The 26,907-nt window shown below is 40.1% G+C and overlaps 1 protein-coding gene across 7 annotated transcripts in view; it reads left to right on the top strand.

Annotated features, from left to right (window-relative positions):
• Window positions 1-26,907, top strand: part of LOC134227655 (uncharacterized protein DDB_G0283357-like) — a 695,055-nt gene that overhangs the window by 489,063 nt on the left and 179,085 nt on the right. The gene's annotated exons all lie outside the window — the stretch shown is intronic.

Genomic DNA, 26,907 nt, shown 5'->3' with positions numbered 1-26,907 from the left:
ACGCTGCAGTTCCCGATCTATCTTCGCTCTCCGGGCGCTACACGTTTCCGAAACTCCACTTACTAAACTCGGTTCGTGTTCATTTGACATCCCTCCTGTCGTACACACTACGCAAACGAAATCGGACGATCGTACTGTCGCCCTAGTCACATTCGCCCACGTGTAATGGTACCAAAGATTGCAGTTTTGGCACTGCACCATGTACCGCTCGAAATTATTAGCACGATCGCATCCACCACAATCATGCCACTCACCTCCGTCGTTATCAACCATAGAGGGAATAAACGAATCTTCTGATGATGAGCTCGACACCTTACCATCGTCTCCCGGGCTGAGGTTAGCATCCGCCTGCTGAGCCCTCGTCCGCGATCGGGTTTGGCGAATATTCGGCTGTGAACTCATCCCTTTCCGAGTAAATTCTTTAAGAAACTGTTGGGGTAGTTTTGTTTAGAGTTCTTCCAGCGAAATCACTCAACCGAAATTGTCTTGTGACCAGCTTAAAGCTAAAATGCAGTTTGTTTTATTTTAGAGAGATAAAGTAACATATCCAGTGTTTACTCACAATTTAGTCTCCGTATTATATCCAAAATTCCAAAATGTAATCCAATTCAATCCGTATTTATCACTTTCTCTATTTTGCTCTAATTCATCTCATCAATCGCACGTCATCTCGTTTGACGATTCAATTAAGGGGTGTTCACTATGAAGGCTGTTGCGGCGAACAGTGTTGCTTTCCTGACAAGCTGTTGCCACAGGCTGCTCCCGGCCCACCGAAATCACCTGTTCGGTGGAGCACACCTTCCTTCGAAATTTTGAGAGGCGTCTCGTAGTTAATGTTGGAATCTACGTCCTGCTGAACCGTTCCCAGTTTGCTCAGTGGTAATTTCGCTGCTGATGCTGATTGACCAAGGAGCCCACATCCCACGTCATCTCCTATGTCTGCCGTATACCAGGCAAACGCGTCCAGTTAAAGAAGGAATCATCTTTTCTGTCTGCCTTATACCGCGATAACGCGTTCTATTGAAAAAAGACTCTTGTACTCCTTTCGTACAACAGTACTTTTCCAAGTTAATTTATTTATTTATTTACTAGCAGACCCGACGAACTTCGTTTCGCCTAAAATTGATTTATTCTCTTGCAGAAATTATGCAACATTTGAATGGGAGCCCCCCTTTCTAGAAAGGGGAGGGGTTTCGAACCACCACAAAAAAATATAATCTCTTTCAAAACCTCCACATGAAAAATTTGTATGGGAGCCTCCCTTTCCAAAAGAGGGAGGAGTCTCGAGCCATCTAAGAACTTTACTCGGCCCCAAAAACCTCTGCATACAAATTTTCACGCCGAGTCAGACAAACAGAAATTCATTTTTATGTATAAAGATTGAATCGTTTTCGGTGGTATCGTACGGAGTAAAATTATGCTACGTTTTAAACCCCAATTTTAAAACACTGCTTTGAAATATTAAAATCAAACATTTCACACGCAGCGTTAGAATCTCTCAAACAGGAACATGAATGACAGTTAAAGTTAATTTGAAGAAAAATCCAAACTGTTGGTTAAACAGAATCTGTATTTTTTCATCAATATCTGTTTGTGTTAAACAAAATAATGGAATGCTACAACTCAGACCGCATCGTGCTTTTGTGCTGTGCGGTTCTATCTCTCTTTGCGGAAGGAAGTTTTTAATACTACCCGAAGCTATTTTAATTTTAACGGTGCTTCTTAGCGCTATTTGTACCCACTGATCCCGTTACGATCTTTGCAAGGACCCGTGCCTTCGTTTTACGTTGGACCCGTTTGCGGAAGTAAAATTCCGACAAGCGGTGGTAATCCTGCAGGGACACCGTTCTGGGAAAAAACCTCTTAGAAGGTCACGTCTCCACGCTCAGCCATGAGCATTAATAAAACAAGAGGAAGGGGAGTCTCTGAATTCTCCACTTCCTTCAAAGAAACAAGGTTTCAAGACCGTCCTGCCAAAGCGCGGAAAAAATAGAAGGAAGCTGGAGAATTCAGATATTCCTTCTAACTCTAATATCGGAAATAATTCTTCTCCAATCGAACTGAGCAATCAGTTCGATTTGATTAATGATGAAATTGAGCAAATCGAATATACCTCTAGCCCAGGTGATTCAATTCATGCGAAAAAGCAAAGGATTCCGCCATTTGTGGTATCTGTTGCCGAGTTTTCTGGCTTCCGGAATGAGATTTTGATTAACCTTCAGGGGATCAAGGTTTCATTTCAGATTGCTAGGAAGGGTGACTGCCGCGTTTTGCCGGGATCCTTTGACGATCGCAAACGTCTTCTTCAGTATTTAACTGAGAAGCGCCATAAATTCTTCACATACGACGACTAAACTGAGCGATTGTTCAAAGTCGTCTTGAAAGGTCTCCCCAGTGATGATAAATAACTGGATGAGATTAAAATTGAAATTTCCCAATTACTTGGATTTTCACCAGTCCAAGTAATTAAGATGAAAAAGAAATCCCACTCTGGTACTTCCCAGAGGGGCATTTCTCAAGAATTTTATTTAGTTCATTTTAACAAAAGTGAACTAAATAATATGAAAAGTTTGGAAAAGGCCTGTATTATGTCTCATGTCCGTGTTACTTGGGAACATTTCCGCAGGCCTGGGGAAATTCAAAACCCCACCCAGTGCCGTAAGTGCCAAAAGTGGGGTCATGGAACCAAACATTGTCACATGGATGCTGAATGCATGATTTGTGGTGGAACCTCTCACGCCAAGGACGCATGTCCTGTGAGAGAAGATTCCAATAAATTTAAATGTGCTAATTGTGGGGGCAATCATAAATCCAATTTCTGGGAATGCCCTTCACGCAAAAAAGTTTTGAATTCCCGTGCAAAATTGATGACGGGAAATTCCAATCGGATCACAGATTCGACGGGTAGAAATTTTTCAAACGCTCAAATTCCGAAACCGGTTACCGGTCGAGCAATTCATACCCACCATAATTCACAAACAAATTTTGCCGCTCGTCAACGGGTAGCAAGCACTTCAGTAAATTCCAATTTTTCCAATGTACCTACGTATGCAAACATCGCTGCTGGTAGACAAAATTTTTCTTCTCAAAATGAGGTTTATACCCATGTCCCAACGGAAAATAACGGTCATGTTGCCGATTCAGGTAGCATGACTGCTTCCGATTTTGATTTTTTAACTGAACAATTGCATCACATGATTGATGCAATGTTCAAAGCAAATACCATTCCTGAAGCTGTTCAGGTTGGTATAAAATACACACAAAAAATTGTTATCGGACTCCGTTTCAATGGATCCAAATAATTGTGTGAAAGTTCTAAATTGGAATGCCCGCTCTCTAAAGGGTAAGGAAGATGAATTATTCAACTTCCTAAAAGTTCATAATGTGCATATTGCCATTATTACAGAAACTTATTTAAAACCAGGACTCTCTATTAAAAGAGATCCAAATTATTTTATCTACAGAAATGATCGTCTTGACAGCGCCTGTGGTGGGGTCGCCATTGTCATTAATAGACGTATCAAACATAAATTATTTTCTTCGTTTGAAACCAAAGTTTTTGAAACCTTGGGAGTTTCTGTTGAAACAAATTTTGGACAATTTTCCTTCATTGCAGCCTACTTGCCTTTTCAATGCAACGGGCAGCAAAAGAATTTGTTGAAAGCTGATCTTCAAATTCTGACTCGCAACAAATCAAAATTCTTCGTAATTGGCGACTTCAATGCCAAACACCGTTCATGGAATAATGCTCAAAGCAATTCCAATGGTAAAATTTTATTTGAAGATTGTTCTGCGGGATATTATACTATTCAATATCCCAATGGACCAACTTGTTTTTCTTCCAGTCGAAATCCTTCTACAATTGATTTAGTTTTAACGGATTCAAGTCAGCTGTGTGGCCGATTGGTAACTCATGCTGACTTTGTCTCTGATCACCTTCCTGTGACATTTGAAATCTCACAAGAAGCCATTTATAATCCAATCAGCTCTACTTTTAATTATCATAGAGCTGATTGGGATTCTCTCAAAACGTATATCGATAGGAATTTTGATGTTGATATTCCTCTCGATACCAAAAGTGATATTGATAATGCTCTCGTATCTTTGACAAATTTAATTGTCGAAGCCAGAGGCATTGCAATTCCGAAATGTGAAGTTAAATTCAACTCCAATATTATTGACGACGATCTTCAGCTATTGATCCGTCTTAAAAATGTGAGAAGAAGGCAATACTAAAGAACTCTCGATCCCGCGTTGAAAGTTATTTGGCGAGATTTGCAAAATGAAATTAAAAAACGTTTCGCTATTCTGAGAAATACCAACTTTGAGAATAATGTCTCGAAGTTGGATCCCAGTTCGAAACCCTTTTGGAAATTAACAAAAATTCCTCAGAAACCTCAAAAGCCAATTCCAGCGCTTAAAGAGGGAAATAAAATTTTATTAACAAATGGCGAAAAGGCTCAAAAACTTGCTCAGCAGTTTGAGAGTGCCCATAATTTTAGTCTAGGTCTCACTAGTCCAATTGAGGATCAGGTTACACGGAGCTTCGAAGACATTCTCAATCAAGAGAATGTTTTCGACCCTTCGTTGGAAACTTATTTGAATGAAGTGAGATCAAACACTAGAAAATTAAAAAATATGAAAGCACTAGGCGATGGTGGTATTTGCTATATACTTATCAAAAAACTTCCTGAGAGTTCATAATCCTTCTTAGTTAATTTATTTAACACATGTTTCCAATTGACATACTTCCCAGATAAATGGAAAAACGCCAAAGTTGTTCCTATTTTGAAGCCAGCTGAGGCTTCTAGTTATCGCCCAATCAGTTTGCTTTCTTCAATAAGCAAACTGTTTGAAAAGATTATTTTAAATAGAATGATGGTTCATATTAATGACAATTCTATTTTTGCTGATGAGCAATTTGGTTTTCGCCATGGGCATTCAACCACTCATCAGTTATTAAGAGTAACGAACTTAATTCGGCTCAACAAATCTGAAGGATATTCGACTGGAGTTGCTCTTCTTGATATAGAGAAAGCATTTGACAGTGTTTGGCATGAAGGTTTGATTGTAAAATTGATGAATTTTAATTTTCCTCTGTACATCATTAAACTGATCCAAAATTATTTATCAGATCGCTCACTGCAGGTAAACTATCAGAATACTAAATCTGATAGATTACCTGTAAGGGCTAGTGTCCCCAAGGCAGCATACTGGGGCCCATATTGTATAACATTTTACTTCTGACTTACCTGATTTACCACCAGGGTGTCAAAAATCTTTGTTTGCAGATGATACAGGGCTCTCAGCCAAAGGACGAAGCCTTCGTGTCATTTGTAGTAGAATGCAAACAAGTTTGGATATTTTCTCCGCTTACTTGCAAAAATGGAAAATTTCCCCGAATGCTTCCAAAACTCAGCTTATAATTTTCCCACATAAGCCGAGAGCTTCTTATTTGAAACCTTCTAGCAGACATATTGTCACTATGAATGGGGTTCCAATTAATTGGTCTAGCGAAGCTAAATATTTAGGACTTCTGCTAGATCAAAATTAACTTTAAAAATCACATTGAAGGCCTTCAAGCCAAATGTAACAAATATATTAAGTGTCTATATCCACTTATAAACAGAAAATCAAAACTTTGTCTTAAGAACAAACTTTTGATTTACAAACAAATTTTTAGACCTGCCATGTTGTATGCTGTGCCAATACGGACTAGTTGCTGCAATACCAGAAAGAAGGCACTCCAGAGGATTCAAAATAAAATTTTGAAAATGATTCTGAAGTTGCCTCCGTGGTATAGTACCAATGAACTTCATAGAATTTCTAATATTGAGACATTGCAACAAATGTCTAACAAAATAATTTCCAATTTTAGACAAAAATCGTTGCAATCTTCTATTGCAACGATTAACTCCTTGTACCCTTAGTATAAAATAGGTTAAGTTTAGTTTAAGTTGAAAACATTGTAATTCCTACATGGTTCAATTCAACCAGAGGAAAAATTCTAACTGCCAGAGGCAATTGAAATGTATTAATAATAACTAAAAAGTAACATAGCAAATAAGGATGATAGTGTTAAGAAAACACGGAACACCTAGTCTAAGAGATGAATGCATGTATTAGATAATTAGCAAATAAAATTAGTTAAAAAAAAAAAAAAAAAAATGGAATGCTACAGATTCGAACTGTTTTCGGGACATTCGAGGAAGTGGGGTGGAGCCCGAAAGAAACGTTGCCGAATTCATGAATCAGCAAAAATACACCATGATACAGTTCATGGATTCGGGAACACCAATCACGTTTTCCAGAACGTTCTCGAAATCGTGACTAAAAATAATTGAAAATAAAAATTTTGGTTTTTTAATTTTTCGTAGAAACTCATGGTTCTCATGAAAATTAGGGTAAACTGTTAGTGGATATCTACGAGGTGAACCGGCCCAGGGCCGAAAACCTCATCAATAAAGATAATAATAATGTTAATGGATAATCAGGAAGTCAGACCAAACTTTTTCTTGTTATTTCAAAGAATTTCGCGTGGAAATTCAATATAAATTTTCATAAGAAACTTGTTAACATTCTTGAGAAATGTTCGTGAGGTCTAAACACAATTTCGTCCAAAATGCAGCAGAATTCTTTGTGCAAATTCACTAGAATTTTTCCTCGAAACAATATATATAAAGTATTCCCATAACATTTTTTTTAATAGTGGTAAAAAATATCCGTGCAAATTCGGGAGATTCCCCGCGAGGGAATTCAGCAGAACTTTATGTATGTATTTGAATAAATATCTCTTTCAAATTCGTTTTTTTTTCTTGAAAATTTGAAATATTTTTAAGTTTTCACAGGAAATTTTTCTCAACCTCCAAAATATTGTTTATAAATTTCCACTACAATTTATTCTTAATGTTATGCCGGAAATCTTACTGATTCTGATCTAACAGGAAGCCAACAAATCGAAGCTCTACTTATTAAACATTTGAAAGTATTTTTCGACAATTAAACTTCTGTGTCGGATGGAGTTGTGTAAATTGAAATGAGTCCAAAAGTTTGATTGTCTATAATAGAGCGAAAATTATAAATTGAAGCTTAGAACACTGCAAAAAGCACAAAAATTTGAAAGGTACTAAAAAGATTTCTTCATTTGCCGCTGCAGAATTATCATTTTGACCTTGTCAACCTGAAATTTCAGCACCAGGTTCCAACCACAGCACAGTTCGAAACACTTTTCCTTTCCTCACGATCCGGTTTGGTTTCCAATCGACAGCAAACTTTATTCGATATAACAAGACAGCCAACCAGCATCAACAAGCGTAATCCGTGGTCGACAACAAGGGTGCGTGGGTCGTTGTATAGGTCCTAAGAGCGACCAGCAGCGGTAGCTATTCATCTTTTGTTACCATTTTAGTTCGGATCGATTAGCACCTCATCGTCCCCCGAACGATGATGGTGCGTGTTGAATGTTTTCTCCAGCAACGGCAATTGGATTATCGAAACAGCACCGCACCGCACTCAGCCCGAGAGCAAATGGACCAGATGGCGTCGACCGGACTTGTCTTGTAGCAGCAGCAGCAGCAGCAACAGCAGCAGGTTGACACTCACTTTTCATTGGATTTGAATTTATGGCCTCGTAAAGCGTGTATGTTGTGTGGCTGGGCCATTGTCTTCCGTTCTTGGTGTCCTCGAAGCGTGGTACACCTACTCTTCGAGAAAAAACTGTGGTACAGGGCTTCATCGGTTTTGTAAACCTCCGAAAGTTCAATGGTCTAGGGATGTGAAGATTTTTTCAAATTGGATTAATGACATTTGAAGATTCTTCTCAATTTGTCGTGATATTTTTTTTTATTTTTCTTTATGAGAAAAATATATTAAGCTCGTTTAGTGGAATGTATTAAACCGTCTAAGACGAATTAAGCACTGTCCATTTAATTCCACCAGTTAATTTTTGTTATCTTTGCAGATACGTATTTTGACCACAACTGTGTGGTCGTCTTCAGTGTCTTGTACTTGACTCGACTTAGAAGTCGAGTCAAGTACAAGATACTGAATACGACCACACAGTTGTGGTCGAAATACGTATCTGCAAAGATAACAAAAATTAACTGGTGGAATTAAATAAACAGTGCTTAATTCGTCTTAGACGGTTTTCTTTATGATTTGAAATAACGATTAGATTATATTTAATTGATAATCAAATATGAATCGATCTCCTCTGTAAAGTCATGCATTGAACTAATTGTTATGCCATTTTGCAAACGTCAATGAAATCGAGCTGTACCTGTAACGGAGAGCTTTTGTCGAGCAAGTGGCCGCCATCCACCAACCAATGACAACCGTAAATCAATTCGGCAAATTTGACCAGCTTGAGTGATTGGCGAGTTGTTGTCGGTCGGCCTTTCCCTGGTGGTTTTTGTAGTCGCTTGTTGGTCCTATAATGGGCACCGTACAAATGGCACAAAGCGTTTGACATCACGCACCATAAACGGGAGGGGAGCTACTAATGAAGTGAATTTTATTGATCGTTAAACGAACAGCTTGGTTGGATTTAGGAACTGAAGATCGAGTGCCATTCGCTGACCGAAAGTGAGCGGAATATTAGTATTAATCAATATCTTCCAAAAAGGCTGTTTAGAACAAATGAAGATTTATTATTCCTCAATCCAAAACAAACTTTGCATGGCGGGTTATATTCAGTAAAAATCAAGAGTCATTCGTGTGTTTGTTAGGTCTGGTGACTTCTGAACTGATCTTTCAGATGAGTAAATTGTAAAATGCTCTCTTCATCAAAAGTACAAAAGCATCACTAGATGAAGAAGGCTCTCAACATTACAAACACGGAAATATGCCCTCCAAGCTTTCCACTCGTTAGGCATCAAGGGTCCTCTGCAAATAATACAAAGGAAACTGCGAAGCGAGAGTCTTTCGCATTTTCCCGGAGGGAAAGCATTTCCCGAGCTTGCTCCTCTGCTCCACCCGCTCCACCTGCACAAACGCTATCTTTCATCTGAGTTATTCAATTATTTTACGGTTGTGCATATTGCAGCTCACCTCATGGATGGGGGCTTGACGAGCTTCCGACGAAGATGGTTCCAGATACGTCCGAATGGTCGGAGTAAAGGGGAGAAGCGGATGCGTTGTTTCACATCAGTTTTCAGATGTGTAGGCAAACAAATTATTTACCTCTTTGGAATGTATCGACCTGAAAAAGATATGCGCTTGTAGGATTTTCTTTGTGCTTGCTCCATTGATTGCTAACTTGAGGATGAAGAACACCATGTTCACGGGCTAGTTAAATGTTATTGAACTCTTGTTGACTTATTTCTTGTTATTAATTTGAAAGACAAGGTAACTTTATACTCTGAACGAAGAATCATGATGTAAAGTAGTTTAAGCATCAGCCACTATCATCAATGCGATTATTATCAAGTTCTTGTACACAAAAATAAAATTATTCATTCTTCCATGAAACTTTTCACTGACGGCGTAAAATGGAAAGATTTCCTTAGGTATGACGGTTTCCATGCTTTAGCCAAGTAAACTTACTCGAGTTTCCCCTGCCGGTTGGATACCAATGCAGTTGCCGTCGTCGCTGATTACGCTCCACCGCAACGCCATCCAGCAGGAGACGGGTTTCAATTTTCCATTTACATGCTCCAACCATCATCGGGAGGGTTGGCCGCAGGTCAGCCCATCGCACAGAAGGACCAATCTTCAAAAAGACGGTCAAAAACCATTTTTTCAAAATGATCCAATTTGATAATTTAAGTCATGGGTTGTAAGTAGAATACTTGACGATGATCTTAACATAGTTTTGAGTCATTTTATTCGGGGGGATCTTACCTTTACAGTCAATACAAGTTGAGCATGTTGTCGATATTTAATTCTGTTAAATCTTGTAACATTTATCTTACTGTTCATTATGTTGGCCACAACGTATACATCGCTCAAACCTATCATATTTGGCACCATTACAAAGTGTAGCCCTAAAACTAATAAAGCCACGCTTAAACGTTCGTAAATTATTTTTGATCGCGCAGATAGTACTCGGTCTTTATTATGTATAAAATTATTATTGTATTATCTTCTTGCTGTCTTCATTGTAAAATTCAAAAGGGTACCCATCGGTACCCATCAATGAAATTCACACTGAAGCTTCATTTTTTTGTCAGGAATCCAATCCTGAAGAAATTAGGTTCCGCCACCCTCCGCCCGCTCAGTTATTTCGGTTTTACTGACGGTGATCCTTTCGGTCTTGCCAATCAATTTTGATAAGTGCACCAACGCACAATTTGTTTTTACTTTTCTTTCTACTTCTCATTTACCCCAATGCAATGGTGTGACATCAGCTTAAAATTGTCTAGAGGTCGTACACTTATACGTGAGCATTTTTTTTCTTGGGTTTTCGACTCCCTTCCATCATATAAGATTTTTTTCAAACAAATGTTTTTTTTGTTTACATGGTGCGTAAGAAAACGACAGAAGCCAACCCCCACCTCCCCCATAAGTGCTTACGTAAAATGTGTACGCCCCCAGGCACATTTTTTTTCTTGTCTCACGCGTACTTTTATTAAAGAAATCCCACGGGATCATTAGTTCTTACAGGCTCCTACGTTCTGAGATTTTGCAAATATTGATAATGAAGGTAGGATAAACTATCAAGTCTAATCGCAATGGATAACTTCGGGAGAGGATTTTATTTTATCCTTTACTTCTAATTTTCGAAACTTAATCTGTAAAAATATCATGAGTTTTTCACATGAATCATAATATCAGGTAACAACTTTCGCCTCTATAGCTTTACTTCGGTTAAGAACGAAACAAAACCTATTCCATATGTTTACAATTTCTAACAATAAAATATTTTTTTTCCTAAGCACTGCGGTGAGGTGGTTGAAATTGGTAATTAAATACCTGTGGAAATGCTCATAGAACTCCACATTGGCGGCGCCAGCCATTGATATTTGATGGGGCAAAACTTGGTGCAAGCACGTTGTCTTAGAGAACTACAGCGTGCTTGCGACGACTGGTGCCCCACCTCTCGCTCCGATAGTTGTACTTTAGCTTACGGATCGTTGATGCCGAGAAGAGGAACCATCTATTCAATGAAAAATCACAATATGAGGCCTGCTAGACCATTTTATTCACTTCTAACATTTATGACCGTCTTTTTTGGGATTGGTCCCACTGTGCATCGTCAGACAGACGCAGGAAACGACTTGCCTCGTAATTTGACTCCCACGGGGAGAGTTTTCCATCCGGTTGTAAAAAAGGAAGTAAAAAAAGCTCGTTGAAGAAGTTTTTCTCGGGTGATAAAATGGGACTTACCAACCGTAATCAACGGCATAGTTAACTGGTTACTTTGTCAGCTTCGGATAAACTTGAAAACGATGGGCACAGGATTTTTTTATGAGGGAAGACTTTTAATGGCTCATTTACGAGGTTGTAATCCGAACTAGTGGTGTTGGGAATGTTACTGACATAATTAAATAGAAGAAAACATGCGCCCGTTCAGGCTGGCCATGGATGTGAATACTCTCTTGTTTTTCTAATACCCATTTCAAGTTTTTATTCCACAGTTTCATATAGCACTAACTAGCGTTATTTTTTTGGGGATATCGACTGGATTAGTTGCTAATATTCAGGATTTTCGGCTTTCAGTCACATGAAAATGTTGATGATTTCAAAGCCGAAAATTCTGAATATTAATTATTTTTTAATTTCTTTATATATTTCATCACGTGCCAAGTGTGAATGACTAAGATAGATTTTGATTAATGAATGTTGACAAATGGAAAAAATGCAACAAAGATTATGTTTAACCAAAATTTTAAATATTTTGTTTACTAAATTATCATTCTACGTCATTATTACCTAGGAAACAGCTTTGAAACGCATCTACCTGGCATCATAATGCCTTAAGGCATAACAATTCTTTTTAAATTAACAGGTTTGCCCGGTATAAAGCAAAAATAAGAGATAACGCCTTCGATAAATGAATGCATTTGCTCGGTATAAGGCGAACAGACGAGATAATATCTTCTTCAAATCCACGTGTTTGCCCAGTATAAGGCATTCAGGTGAGATAATGCCGTCTTTAAATGAATGCGTTTGCCCGGTATATTGCAAAGAGGAAGATCCATTCGCTATTTGGGGCGTGTCGTCAAGCGTCAACGTTGTTTACTTTTAGCATTGAACCAAGGAAAGTTTTACGTGCCAAGATGTATCGCCCAGAACAAACAGTAGCTGCTTTTTAATTGGGGCTTGGTTGTCAAACGTGTTTCCAAACGAGCATGACGTCACGATTTCAATCGAAATGTTAAGGGCTGTGACGTCATATGCACGTGTGCGCTGTCAAAAAAAAAACGACTCAGCCATGATTTCGCTCATCTATAGATTCCACTAACTATAGTTTAAACGTATGGGTAAGCACCGCCCAATGATGATGATGATGATGATGATGATGATGATGATGATGATGATGATGATGATGATGATGATGATGATGATGATGATGATGATGATGATGATGATGATGATGATGATGATGATGATGATGATGATGATGATGATGATGATGATGATGATGATGATGATGATGATGATGATGATGATGATGATGATGATGATGATGATGATGATGATGATGATGATGATGATGATGATGATGATGATGATGATGATGATGATGATGATGATGATGATGATGATGATGATGATGATGATGATGATGATGATGATGATGATGATGATGATGATGATGATGATGATGATGATGATGATGATGATGATGATGATGATGATGATGATGATGATGATGATGATGATGATGATGATGATGATGATGATGATGATGATGATGATGATGATGATGATGATGATGATGATGATGATGATGATGATGATGATGATGATGATGATGATGATGATGATGATGATGATGATGATGATGAGCTACACTACACTACACTGAATGAGCCAGTACCCCGAATAAGTTTTGATTCAAGTTTCAACGAAAATAGAAGAAAAAGATTTACTCTATGGTGTCTCGACTGTTAAATATATGTGATGGGATTCGGCTTTACAGTCTCAAAATTGTTCAAAAAATAATGTTTTAACTGCCCGACGTTTCGGCTGTGTTTGGCAGCCTTCTTCTGGGGGGAAACTGAAAGGGTTTTTTATTATTAGCTATTTACATTACTCCGAACATTCTATCGTTTTAACACCTACTTAGTTTTACTGTTTTCGTTGTTTTGTTACACTGTAATCTTGTGTCGTGTTGTCATTCATGTTTTCTATTTTCTGTGGGAGAGGTGGTATGTTTTCCAATTAGTGTTTTAATAAATTTATTTTGTTCTTACGATTATCGTGGATTTTATCAAAAAATATTGTTTAATTTGTTCGCACTATCAATCACGGACCCTGTTTAACTGTCTGTTCAAAATGGTGAGCTTTCATTTTTGGCGCTCTTTCGGCTCATTATGGTTAGACTAGATATTGTTATCTGTGTTATCTTTGTATCGTTTTCGATCGTTTTTTAGACGAGTTTTGTAAATGTGTAGTATTCCTGCGTATATGCTACTCAAACCATCAACATCTGTTCTACGATTCACTGTATTAATAGTGTTTGCAATATGGCACATTTCCAAAATCGGAAGATTGCCTGTTTTGTATGTTTTATCTATGATGTTTACCCTACTTAGATCTAACATGTGTTCGTTCCTAATGATGTGTTCAATTAGTGCTGTATGACCCCCGATTTTCTCCATTTGCAGTTGTGTGTCGTTGATACCCTCGGCTATCATAGTGTTGTATTTGTTTATATATGTTTGATGTCCACACAAAAAGAAAACCAATTGTTCAAAGAAATAATCAATAGCAGGGTGGCTCTACAATGTTTACAAGAATCTTGATTGTAACTCCGCACTAACCTTTTGAGCAGATAGTACTCCTTCTAGCGTCTTTTTGAAAAATATTGCCGGAACGCCGAATTGTATCAAACATTTTGTCTTTTTTCCGTCAAATGTAGTTGCGAATATTGCGGATTACCATTGCAAAACACAGTTTGCCTAACTTTCTCTCCAAAGAGCTCGACGGTCGAGGTCAGTTGATGGTACATTCGGAGCAAACGCATCGAAATTCGCACCTGCAATTCAACGCAAGTGAGCTGATGTCGCACATCAAAACCATCACTGTCACTGTTCTGATAGAGCAATATAGAGATTATTTATCTCTTAGGCCTTCTATTGCATCAAGTTCTACTCCGTCAGGCTGCTTGTTTAAACTATCTGCTATCTACAGTGAACTCTCCTTTATTCGATATTGAAGGGACCATCGAATTAGGGAGTTATCAAGATAGAAAATACATTCATATTTTTTATCCAATATGTATATGAAACACTTTTTATAACATGTAGAAATATGGTTCAGGACCATTAGGTCGAATAGTTAAAATTAGTTTCTTTATTAAGTGCAGAGAGAAGTGAAATGTTCGAAGTGAGTACTGAGTAGTGAGATGTATACAGTAACAAATGAGAAGTAAGTAGATGGAAGTGAGAAATGAGAAGTAACAATTGAATGCTGAGAAGTGAGATGTAAATGTTGTGAAGTGATTGCGGCTGGCGTCGCAGGACCCCTGATCTTCTTTGTCACGACTAGATAAGCGTTACCCCAAGGATCAGCGTCAGATTTCGGCACAACTCCTTGAAGCAATTAGACTTGCTGATTTGAATCGCCCGTTTGAAAGCCGCTCTAGCTTAACGGAAAACTATCTTTCGCTACTCTCTGACAATTTCAGACCTTGCTCTCTGAAAGTGTCTACTAGCTCTGAGACAGGCAGCGTGAAGGTTTGCAAGATTCTCGTTCCACCAGTAACTTGGCCGCTGGGTATTCGTTGGCTCCAATTTTCTCGGCATCGTCACATCGCAAGCCCTCGCTAGCGTTTCCGTCAGCTGGTCTGCGTCAAGGTTGGTAGCGTCGCTGTTCGCTCGAAGTGCTTCGATAAAAAAGATCCTTATCGAAGTCCTTCGTCTTCCATCTTCGTCAACTAGACCTTATCTCCCGTCGTACCGTCGGCGTTCGTGTTCCAAAACTATGTCGGATCGCCTGGTGATCACTATGGGTATAGTCTTCGCAAACTCCCCAGTTCATGTTCCTCGCCATCGACGGACTGCAAAACGTGACATCGATGATGGACTCCCTGCCATCTCTGCGAAATGTACTAACGGTACCTTCGTTGCCCAATCTTACTTCCAGCTTAGCCAGCGCCTGCAGCAAACTGTAACCTCTGGCGTTAGTCAGTCTGCTTCCCTGCCCAAGCATTGAAATCGCCTCCGATGATCACCGGTTTTCAGCCGATCAAAGTCCAGCATCCGGTTATACTGCTCCAAAGTCCACCATGGGGTGCGTAGCAGCTACACACAAAGATCCCGTTAATTTTGGCGATTACGGAACCCTCGCTTGAACTGTCTCCCACCTCTTGGATAGGAAATCTGCCCATCACTTGGATAGTCGCAATCCCCGTAGCATCCGCCACCCAGTTGCCGCAGTCAGAAGGGATCCGGTACGGCTCAGCAATAATTGCCACGTCGCACATTGCTTCTGTTGTCGACTGCCACAACAGCTGCTGTGCGGTGTCGCAATGATTGAGATTTAACTGGATGATCTCTATTATAAAAAGACAGAATCACCGTCTTCGACCAAAGGTCGCACAGACTGAACACTTAACATCTCGCATGAAACAACGGACAATGACATTTACACAACACTTAGTGGACCAGTGGAGAATTTTTCGCTTTACGAGAAGTTTTCTCCTTACCGGGCGGGAATCGAACCCACACTCCACAGCACATGCGTTTAGACGCTCTATTAATCTCGACCCGCCATCGCCTTCTTGTAGGCATGGCATTGGTAGCCACCCGTCATATGGTCGTTTCCGTCCTCCGGTTTGCAGGGCAGGCATCTTGGTTGCTTCGTGCAGTCCCTAGCATTGTGTCCATCTCCACCACATTTCCTACATAGACCGTGGGATTCTCGTTCAGCTCCAACAGTAATTCCCCCTTCTGAGTACGCCTAGTCCTCACCACCTTTTCACCCAAGTCCTTGAGCACCGGGTCCTCTCTCACCTTCCGTAATATCGCTGCGTATGTCGTCTTGTCGCTCACTTCGACTATCAAGACGACTCCCTTGACCCTCTTACGAGAAGAGCGATGTTTTACTTTCTTCTGCTCCTTCTTCTTTTCCACGTTCTCCTTCTGCTTCTTTTCTTCTCCCGCTGACTTTACACGGTTTGCCAATCACCATTCTTAACGCCTTCCTTAAGTACGCTATCACAATCGTCTAGCTAGCACGTTCCGCTGCTTCTTCGGAACTTCCTGCTCTCCTGGAGAGTCCCTGCTTCGCTTCTCCGTGCGAGTATTCCGGAGGCTCATTGGTGTTTGCAGTGCCTCGACTGTTGTATGCTCCGCTGCATCTTTCAGTGCTTTTTCAGCTGCTTTCGCTCTTATTTTGAGCGGGTTCTGTTCGTGCTCAGCAGCTTAAGCGGCGGACTTGATGCTCGTCACTAGAAGCTTGATCTTCGTGTGAACATTGTGCTTGCCCTTCACGAAGTCATAGAGCTCGTTGACTCGCTTCCGCACCTCCAATCAGGTTGGACCTCCAAAGTTGTAGCTCCTCCTGAGTAGCACTACTTTCCAATTATGGGGTGGACACCCTATCTCCGGATCCTTGGTCCTGTTGGCCTGTCTGGTTCTCAGCAGCCTTGGCCATACTGCTGATACTCGCTACTGCTACCTGTGACATCACTGGAGATCACTGCAGCTCTCCACTCGTTGCGAAAACATTCGGCCCGCCTGCTCCTTCATTGTTTGTAGAATTTGTTTCCATGTTAAAAGGGTCCCTCCTCCGGGCCATTATCTATACCTGTTGTAGAGAGTCGCCTCTTGTGATCCCATATGGGTGTCTTTGTAAACAGTGAGATCCATGCAAGGGTTGACTCCGGTGCCTTATAACACCGTGTTTAGAGTCGGATCGGCGTAAATCAGGAATGGTGCATCTGAACCTACTACCCACTGGTATAGGTGACAAGTGTTGAGCGTTACCGGAGGCCTGCCAGATTGTTTACTGGGACGGTGGCAGACGAACCATTAGCCTGCTTGCCATTTCAAAAAGATGTCACTCTTTTTACTCGACTGTCAGTCCATATACGCCTAATCCTATCCAAAAACCGAGAATCGTCCAATGTCGTTTGCCGTGACCAGTATACCATAATCAGGATCTTATTGGTATGAATCCTAATGTGCCGGTTGGCACTCCTGGGCTTGTGTGCTTTGAGCGGTGCATGGTCGCTTTGATAGGGACTGCTTGCAGACACATACACCTTTTATAGAGGTTCAACGGAGCTCACTGTCAAACCCCACCACATCCTAGTCATGTCCCCTAACTCGCAGTGGCCATGGGAGGGTTCGTTAGGTCCTTGGACAAAGTCCTTGCTGCCTCCGATATCTACCTGTCACAGTGGTTCCATTCCCGTAGAAGGGCGGTCATAAATATAAATTACGGAAATTATACGGTGAAATGGTGTACTTTTAGTATTTATCGGGTTAAACAGCCTATTTTTTAATTATTTGGTAGGCTCAGTCATTATCACACTTTACAGAGCCGATTTCAGTATTATATACAAAAATCCAACAAACAACGTTTAATTTACATTCTTGAGGAAGATGCTTGTTATTGTTAAAGTAATAAACGAAAATAAACCTGATGATTCCACCTAGCGGTGTTAATGCCTTTCTAGTGCATATAAAAAACAGTATTTGTGCCATCACTTTTAGACTCAATATGCGATCTGGCCAATTTTTATTAGAAAACAAAAGGATATGATTCCACGTCGAGTGCAACTTGTTCCGAACAAATCGGTTAAGCCTAGATCAACATTTGAAAAGGGTGTAACAGCCAAAATTTATTCCTTCTGATTCTTTGTCCACATATATAGCTAAATATGTAGACGAAGAATCAGAAGGAATAAATATTGGCTGTTACGCCCTATCCAAATGTTGGTCTAGAAGCACTTGTGCCTAAAAAAGTGAGTTTTTTTTGCGCACATACATACACAGACACAGACATGGATCATCTGGTATCTATTACTATGGGTCATCCGGGCACATATACTTAGTATATGAGAAAGGCAAAAAGGTTTAATATATCAATTTAAAGTTGAATATAATATATTTTCACATAAATTATCCATAATCCACGATATACTATTTAATAATCTGCACACAGATAGCTCTTGAATGACAGCTAAAAATTTTAATAGCTTCTCAGAGATGTCTGAGAAATGGAAATCGGGGAGAAACATGCTTTTCAGTCTCACTAAGTTGACCATGATAAAGAAAACATAATACTCGTGTTCATCAATTTTGATAATTTTTTACCATCGTTTATTTATTTCCAAGCGCAGTCGGTAACTGAAATGCCATTTAGGCAGCAGCCAGAAATATGAATACATTTAAAGGATATTCAAAAAGAAATTTAAGCGGTACACGATTAAATTTAGCAGAAAATATTATACCTGTTTAACAAACATAATTTTGTTATTTGTTTACCCGCAGCTTTCTCGTAAACGGTTGCAGCTGACATAGCCTTTAGATGAAAGATAGGAGTGTAAATATTTACTCAGAGAATGTTTCTGGAGGGGATTTGAAGGGGAAACATACTTTCTTAGTGGATGAAGAAAATAACAAAATTGAGTAAAAAAAATGTGTTTCTGTCAAAGAAACATAGTAAAGCTATCTGTTTACCATTTGCTTGGTCGCAAACGGTCGCAGCTGAAATAGCCTTTAGATGACAGATAAGAGTGTTAATATTTACTTAGAGTATAATTCTGGAGGGGATTTGAAGGGGAAACGTACTTTCTTGGAGGATAAAGATAACAAAATTCAGAAGAAAATTGTTTTTCCGTCGAAGAAACATAGAAAAGTTATTTGTTTATCATTGGCTTGGTCGCAGATGGTTGCAGGTGAAATAGCCTATAGATGATGGATAATAGTGTAAATTTTTACTCAGGGAATGTTTCTGGAGGGAATCTGAAGGGGAAACATATTTTATTGGTGGATGATAATAATGAAATTCAGAAGAAAATTGTGAATCCGTTCATCAGTTTTTAGTTTACCATTTGCTTGGTTGCGAACGGTCCCAGCTGAAATAGCATGTAGATGACATATTAGAGTGTAAATATTTACTCAGAGGATATTTCAAGAGGAAATTCAAGGGTAAAAAATAAGTTTCCTGAGGTATGCCAACATTTTCACGCATAGTTTATTTAACTGGATTATCTTAAATTCGAAGCCTTATACAGAACAGATTGGCTCAAATTCTATAAAAATGGAGATTGCATCTTTTATAGTATACCATAAAGTAGCAGTTTAGGGATAACTTGTCGAATTTCGATGAAGTCATGTTTTTGGATTTATGACCTATGGGGGAACCACTGTGCTGTGTATGTATGTACGCAATAAAAACTCACTCATGTTTTAGGGACTTATCTTGAACCGATTTGCTTGCAACAAGTTGCATTCGACGAGGAATGGTTTCCCATTGTTTTCTATTGGAAATTATCCAAAAATATTATTTTCATCTAGGTATAACTTTTTTGCTTTTTAACAAAATTACTCGTGGTTTTTGAGGGGAAGGGTCATTTGGCCGAAACCCATTCGGCCGAAAGCCATTTGGCCGAAACCCATTCGGCCGAAAGCCATTTGGCCGAATGCCACTAGGCCGAACAGACCATTAGGCCGAAACCCATCTGGCCGAAAGTCATTTGGCCGAAAGGGTCGTTTGGCCGAAAGGGTTGTTTGGTCGAAAGGGTCATTTGGCCGAAAGTCATTTGGCCGAAAGGGTCGTTTGGCCGAATGGGTCGTTTGGCCGAATGGGTTGTTTGGCCGAAAGGGTCGTTTGGCCGAATGGGTCATTTGGCCGAAAAGGTCGTTTGACCGAAATGAACGTTTGGCCGAATGGGTCGTTTGGCCAAATGGGTCGTTTGGCCGAAAGGGTCGTTTGGCCAAAATGGTCATTTGGCCGAATAGGTCGTTTGGCCGAAAGGATCATTAGGCCGAAAGGGTAATTTGCCGAAAGGGTCGTTTGACCGAAAGGGTCGTTTGGCCGAAAGGATCATTTAGCCGGAAGGACCATTTGGCCGAAAGGGTCATTCAGAAGAAAGGGTAATTTGGTCGAAAAAGTCGTTTGGCCGAAAGGGTCATTTGGCCGAATAGGACATTTAGCTGAATAGTTCATTTGAAAAGTGAGAAATTAGCAATGAGAAAAGAGACGTCTTACTTCTCACTCTTCATTTTTCTCTTCTCACTGTAAAAAGTGAGAAGCGCGAAATGAGTAGTGAGATGTCTCACTTCTCACTATGCGCTTCACACTTTTGACAGCGAGAAGTGATAAATGGGGAGCTAGAAGTGAGACGTCTCATTTATTACTCCTCATTTATCACTTCTCGCTGTCAAAAGTGAGAAGCGCAAAGTGAGTAGTGAGACGTCTCTCTACCCACTTCGCACAACTCAAAGCGAGAAGTGATAAATGAGGAGTGAGAACTGATGACTTCTCGATGTAAAAAGTGAGTAGTGCGAAGTAAGGAGAGAGACGTCTTACTACCCACATTTTACATCGAGATGTGATAAGTGAGGAGTGAGAAGTGAGACGTCTCACTTCTCACTCCTCATTTATAATTTCACGCTGTTAACAGTGAGAAGCGCGAAGTGATTAGTGAGACGTCTCACTACTTACTTTGCGCTTCTCACTGTTAACAGCGTGAAATTATAAATGAGGAGTGAGAAGTGAGACGTCTCACTTCTCACTTATCACATCTCGATGTAAAAAGTGGGTAGTGCGAAGTGGGGAGAGAGATGTCTTACTGCTCACTTTTTACATCGAGAAGTGACAAGTGAGGAGTGAGAAATGAGACGTCTCACTTCTCATTCCTCATTTATAACTTCACGCTGTAAAAAGTGAGAAGCGCGAAGTGATTAGTGAGACGTATCACTACCCACTTCGCACTACTCACTTTTTACAGCGAGGGTCTGTTCAAATATTACGTAACGTAATAGGGGGTGGGGGGTTGTTTCATTTTTGTTACGATCTGTTACAGAAAATATGGAGGGTGGGGGTCCTTCGAAATACTGTTACGCGTAACAAAATAAATGCATAGAGAAAAAATATTTAAAATTTTTAAAAAATGTATACTTTCTTTAAAATGGCATAAAATATACAATACATATTAATTTTTTGTACCATGCTTCAAATTTGATTAAACTGTTATTATTTAATGATTTAATGATTTAATTATAATTAATAATAATAATAATAATAATAATAATTAATGATTAAAAAAAAAAGCCTTCGTTACGCGTTACGCGTAGGGGTGGGGGTAGTTCTGAAAATTGTTACATAGTGTTACAAGGGGGTGGGGGGTTCTTAAAAACAACGTTTTTTGCGTTACGTAATATTTGAACAGACCCCGAGAAGTGATAAATTAGGAGTTAGAAGTGAGACGTCTCACTTCTCACTCCTCATTTATCACTTCGCGCTTCTCACTTTTTACAGCGAAAAGCGATAAATGAGAAGTGAGAAGTGAGACGTCTCACTTCTCACTCCTCATTTCTCAATTCCCGCTGTTAAAAGTGAGTAGTGAGATGTCTCACTACTCACTTCGCACTACTCACTTTTCACAATGAGAAGTGAGAAATGAGATAAGAGAAGTGATAAGTGAGACGTCTTACTTCTCTTTCTTCATTTTTCTCTTCTCAAACGGCCAAACGACCCATTCGGCTAAATGACCCTTCCGGCCAAATGATGCTTTCGGCCAAACGACCCATTCGGCCAAATGACCCATTCGTCCAAACGACCCATTCGACCAAACGACCCTTTCGGCCAAACGACACATTCGGCCAAATGACCTATTCGGCCAAACGACCCATTCGGCCAAACGACCCATTCGGCCAAACGACCCATTCGGCCAAACGACCTATTCGGCCAAACGACCCTTTCGGCTAAACGACCCATTCGGCCAAATGACTTTCGGCCTAATGACTCTTTCGGCCAAACGACCCTTCCGGCTAAATGACCCATTCTGCCAAATGACTTTCGGCCTAATGGTCTGTTCGGCCAAATGGTATATTCGGGCAAACAACTTTCGGCCTAGTGGTATTCGGCCAAATGGCATTCGGCCGAATGGGTTTCGGCCAAATGACCCTTCCCCGTTTTTGAGAGCCTCTTCGTAATAATGTAAAGACTATAAATGTCACTAATGAGCGGAATTGAATGACTACAGCTTCCCCCAGAGGTATAAGAGTGGAAAGAACGCGTTCTTCTGTATATTTAGTCGATTTTTCCCATATGAATTTCATACTTGTTGAGCACCCACTTAGACTTGATGGATCTGGTTGCAGTTTTTACAGTAGCTTCTGGGAGCAAAAAACTTTATTTTCAGGCGTATACTTCTCGAAAAAAATATAAGCTCTCGAAATAAATATAAAAATATAAAATAAAAATATAATAATAAAATATAAATAAAATATAAACAAAAAATAATTATAAAAGTGGTACACCTTGTTGCAGATACTAACAAACACCAAGCCATTTGGTGCTGAACATTACGCCTCCCTCTTTGTCGATTTCATAAATTAGGCATATTTTGAAACAACATATTTTTTATTAATTGTTGCCTTAATATCAAATCTTGTTTATCGTTTAATTTTACGCTTGGCGATGGAGGCTAAGTAATGTTTTTCTCTGATGAAGCAAGAGCATGTATTTCTTTGAATATTGTAAATCGTTCAACCATTCTTTTCATTGAGCTTTTATCTTTTTGCCTTTTAAATCGTTGCCCTTTGTATTAAACCTTTCATAATTCAATAGAGACGATTTAGAACATTAGAATCTTTTGACCTAACACTAGTGCCATGTGTACAAAAGCGGTAAATATGCAATCCATTTACATGACTGGATCCGAATGTGTGCAATTCCCGCAATAAATCACATTTATTCACACATCATTTTGATACCACCTGCCAGACCCTTTCCATTACGTTTGGCTCACTTTTTATTCAGATTAGACTTTTTTTTTGTATAAAAACAAACCTTTTCAAAGCTCTATCAGAAGCAAAACGGTTTAGGCAGCACAAACAATCCCAACTGAAGCCAACTACCCAACCATAGTTGAACCATTTTAGATGGGAAAAGTCAGTCCCAGTTGGAGTGCCGGTGGTAATACCAAATGCTGATGGTTTTACCATGAAGTGGAAATAAAATAATTTTTCATCCTCGGACCCGCTACATGGCGTCCTGCCACATACGGAGGACACATACATGACATGTGTATGTATGCCGGTTTGTGAGTGTTGATGATGATGTGTGTTTGTACTTGGATGGTAAAAACTTGTTTGACTATATGATTACCCACTCTGTATCACTCCGCAGCACTGTGGCAACCTACACCGGTACACGACCATCCAAAGGGCCGTCCACATACCACGTGGAACAGAATAACATATTTTTTACTCACATTTGTTTTTTATCAAGGATTTTGTATAAATTTTGAATTTAATTGAATGGAGTGCCATAAATTCGCCTTCAAGACATTACTAGACTAAAAAATCCACTAGACTTTGATTTAATCATTGAACAATTAATTACAAAGTCAGATTTGATTTAGCATGTGTCCTGTCCATTGGGCATGTTGCGGTGGGAAATCCATAGAAAGGTGGACTATTCCACGTGGTATATGGATGACCGTCAACTGAACCAACCAACGATGAAAGAGTGCCAAGTTTGCGTGTTTTGATGGGTGACACTTTTTGCTGCCACTGTGGAAAGCAATCCCCAACTAGCCATCACACGACGCTGTCAACAACGAGCGGAAAACTAATAAATTTTGTTGGGTTGGTCGCTTGCGAAATGGGAATTTCATCATGGAATATTGCGGCGAAGGGTCCCTTCAGCTCTCCGGAGCCAATAACGTTTCTTATCAAACTTTTCCACTCATTCGACTTCCCGCGGGCAGTGATATAAATCTCTTCCTCATATTAAATATTTCCCTTGATGTAGGGTAGAGACAGGCAAAGTAGCCACAGTGTGAAATTTCTCAAAAGTCGGTTTATCCAAATAACGAGCGTATTATATATCAGCGATATATCTCTTGACTCCAGTACGATCACAGCTCACTTTACCCCTTTTTCACTCTATTTCCGAGCTATTTTGCTTACGTCCATACTTCTCGATACAAAATACTCGCATGGAACTGACAAAACTTTATCATCTTATCAAACGTTTTTGGGAACGTTTCTGAAAGCTGCTTACATCGTCTCCCCCGTTCGGTTACTACAAATCATTTTGAATCCCTCTTACGTTCCCCGAAAAATGGAGATTACTTCCACTCTAAGATGTGCTTCTTTCTGCCCGTCCGTATGAGTTCTCCGAAGAGAGCTTTACCATCGCTCGATTACGGACTGTTTGTGGTTGGAAAAGTTGTAAAAGTTAATTGAAAATATTTTTCTCTCTTCCCTCTATCGACATAAACATACTTGATCTCTTCCATTTCCACTTAATTTTCGTAGTCTAGTGGGCGACTGTTCGTTTCCGGTCCCTTCTACCTGGTGGTGTCTAATATTCGCAAATATCCTCCTCCCTTAGTTTGTGGCTTATGCGAGAAGAAAATGAAAAAGCAAGGCGACAGTTTTCATTGGTTCATACGTTTCCGCCCAAGGCCCTTGAGCCTAGTTTGGCAAAGGCGTTGTTGGTAAGCAAAGGTAGAACATGGGAAGTAAATTGCACCGTCACCACGAATGAAAACCACAATAAGTTTCAGTTTATTGGTTGATGACGGTTTTTGGAAAGGTAAGAGTGGAAATGAAGAAACAAGGGAAGCGATACCAATAGAAGTGAAAATTGACGGCACATGGCTGCCTCTCATACCACTGGACCTTTTCCAATCGGTACTTTGTATTTTCATAGACTAAGACAGCTGAGAAATCAATTATTAAATATAAAAAAATATTAAATAGAAAATATTTCCAAGATCGGAAAGATATTAGCAATTTTGTACGTTAAAATTGCGATCAAAACAGAAAAAAAATCCATAGAGAAATTAAAATCCAAACAAGCACATTTTTTTTAATTATTGAAAATTAACAACACATGATTTTAAATTTTTGAAGAGTGAGAAATTAATTAGTTTGGTCAATGGGATTTTTGCAACAGTTATCAATTCGATAACTTCTAGTATTTCAGTCAGCCTAGAAATAAATAGGCAGCTGGCAGCAAATGTATAATCGTTCTTTTTGTTTTATACCGATTCAGAACCACACAATAATGATCAGCTTTACAAAAGCTGGCGTGAACCATTGTGATATCTCCTTCAACAGATTTTCTTCAACCAGGACACTTGAACTGACCGCCAATTACGTAAATTGATAATCACGGTTAGGTGCGTGCAATTTAACCAATTCACGTTCAACAACGCAACAATTATTTCGATTTCATCACTGAAACGCAGCAAAACCCTTCCAACAAAACACCAATTAGCGTTATGGAATATCAATTTTTCTCCGTGGCTCCGAGTTCAGGCCATGCACTCCAGCGGATCTAGGTCTCAGTCGCACTTAATCGTATTATCGAACCATCCATGCTATCCGCAAATGGCCGCCACCGCAACTGTTTTGCAACGAGCTCAGTGTTTCGCAGGTCACATTGATTGGTAATCAAAAATCATCATTATGTTGCATCATTAGCATGATTACTACCTTTTCGTGCGCTAGTCACAGAACAGCGAATCATTATGCTCGTTAAGTTACTTTAAGTAATAGTAAATATTGGAATTTTATAAAATTTTGTACGACTACAACTAGACGTGTTGATCTGTTTCCGCACGAAACCTCCTCAAGATAATCGTTGCTTTGTATAGTACAGGGTCCTCCGGAAGTTCCTCCGGAAGTTCCTCCGGGAATTCCTCCGGAAGTTCCTCCGGGAATTCCTCCGGAAGTTCCTCCGGGAATTCCTCCGGAAGTTCCTCCGGGAATTCCTCCGGAAGTTCCTCCGGGAATTCCTCCGGGAATTCCTCCGGAAGTTTCTCCGGGAATTCCTCCGGAAGCTTCTCCGGGAATTCCTCCGGAAGCTTCTCCGGGAATTCCTCCGGAAGTTTCTCCGGGAATTCCTCCGGAAGTTTCTCCGGGAATTCCTCCGGAAGTTTCTCCGGGAATTCCTCCGGAAGTTTCTCCGGAAGTTCCTCCGGGAATTCCTCCGGAAGTTCCTCCGGGAATTCCTCCGGAAGTTCCTCCGGGAATTCCTCCGGAAGTTCCTCCGGGAATTCCTCCGGAAGTTCCTCCGGGAATTCCTCCGGAAGTTCCTCCGGGAATTCCTCCGGAAGTTCCTCCGGAATTCCTCCGGAAGTTCCTCCGAATTCCTCCGGAAGTTCCTCCGGAATTCCTCCGGAAGTTCCTCCGGAATTCCTCCGGAAGTTCCTCCGGGAATTCCTCCGGAAGTTCCTCCGAATTCCTCCGGAAGTTCCTCCGGAATTCCTCCGAAGTTCCTCCAGAATTCCTCCGGAAGTTCCTCCGGGAATTCCTCCGGAAGTTCCTCCGGAATTCCTCCGGAAGTTCCTCCGGAATTCCTCCGGAAGTTCCTCCGAATTCCTCCGGAAGTTCCTCCGGAATTCCTCCGGAAGTTCCTCCGAATTCCTCCGAAGTTCCTCCGGAATTCCTCCGGAAGTTCCTCCGGAATTCCTCCGAAGTTCCTCCGAATTCCTCCGGAAGTTCCTCCGGGAATTCCTCCGGAAGTTCCTCCGGGAATTCTTCCGGAAGTTCCTCCGGAATTCCTCCGGAAGTTCCTCCGGGAATTCCTCCGAAGTTCCTC

This window comes from Armigeres subalbatus, chromosome 1 (genome assembly GCF_024139115.2).
Source record: "Armigeres subalbatus isolate Guangzhou_Male chromosome 1, GZ_Asu_2, whole genome shotgun sequence".
Taxonomy (NCBI): Eukaryota; Metazoa; Arthropoda; class Insecta; order Diptera; family Culicidae; genus Armigeres; species Armigeres subalbatus.
Note: the sequence above shows the minus strand (reverse complement) of the source record. Positions and strands in the feature narration are given on the sequence as shown.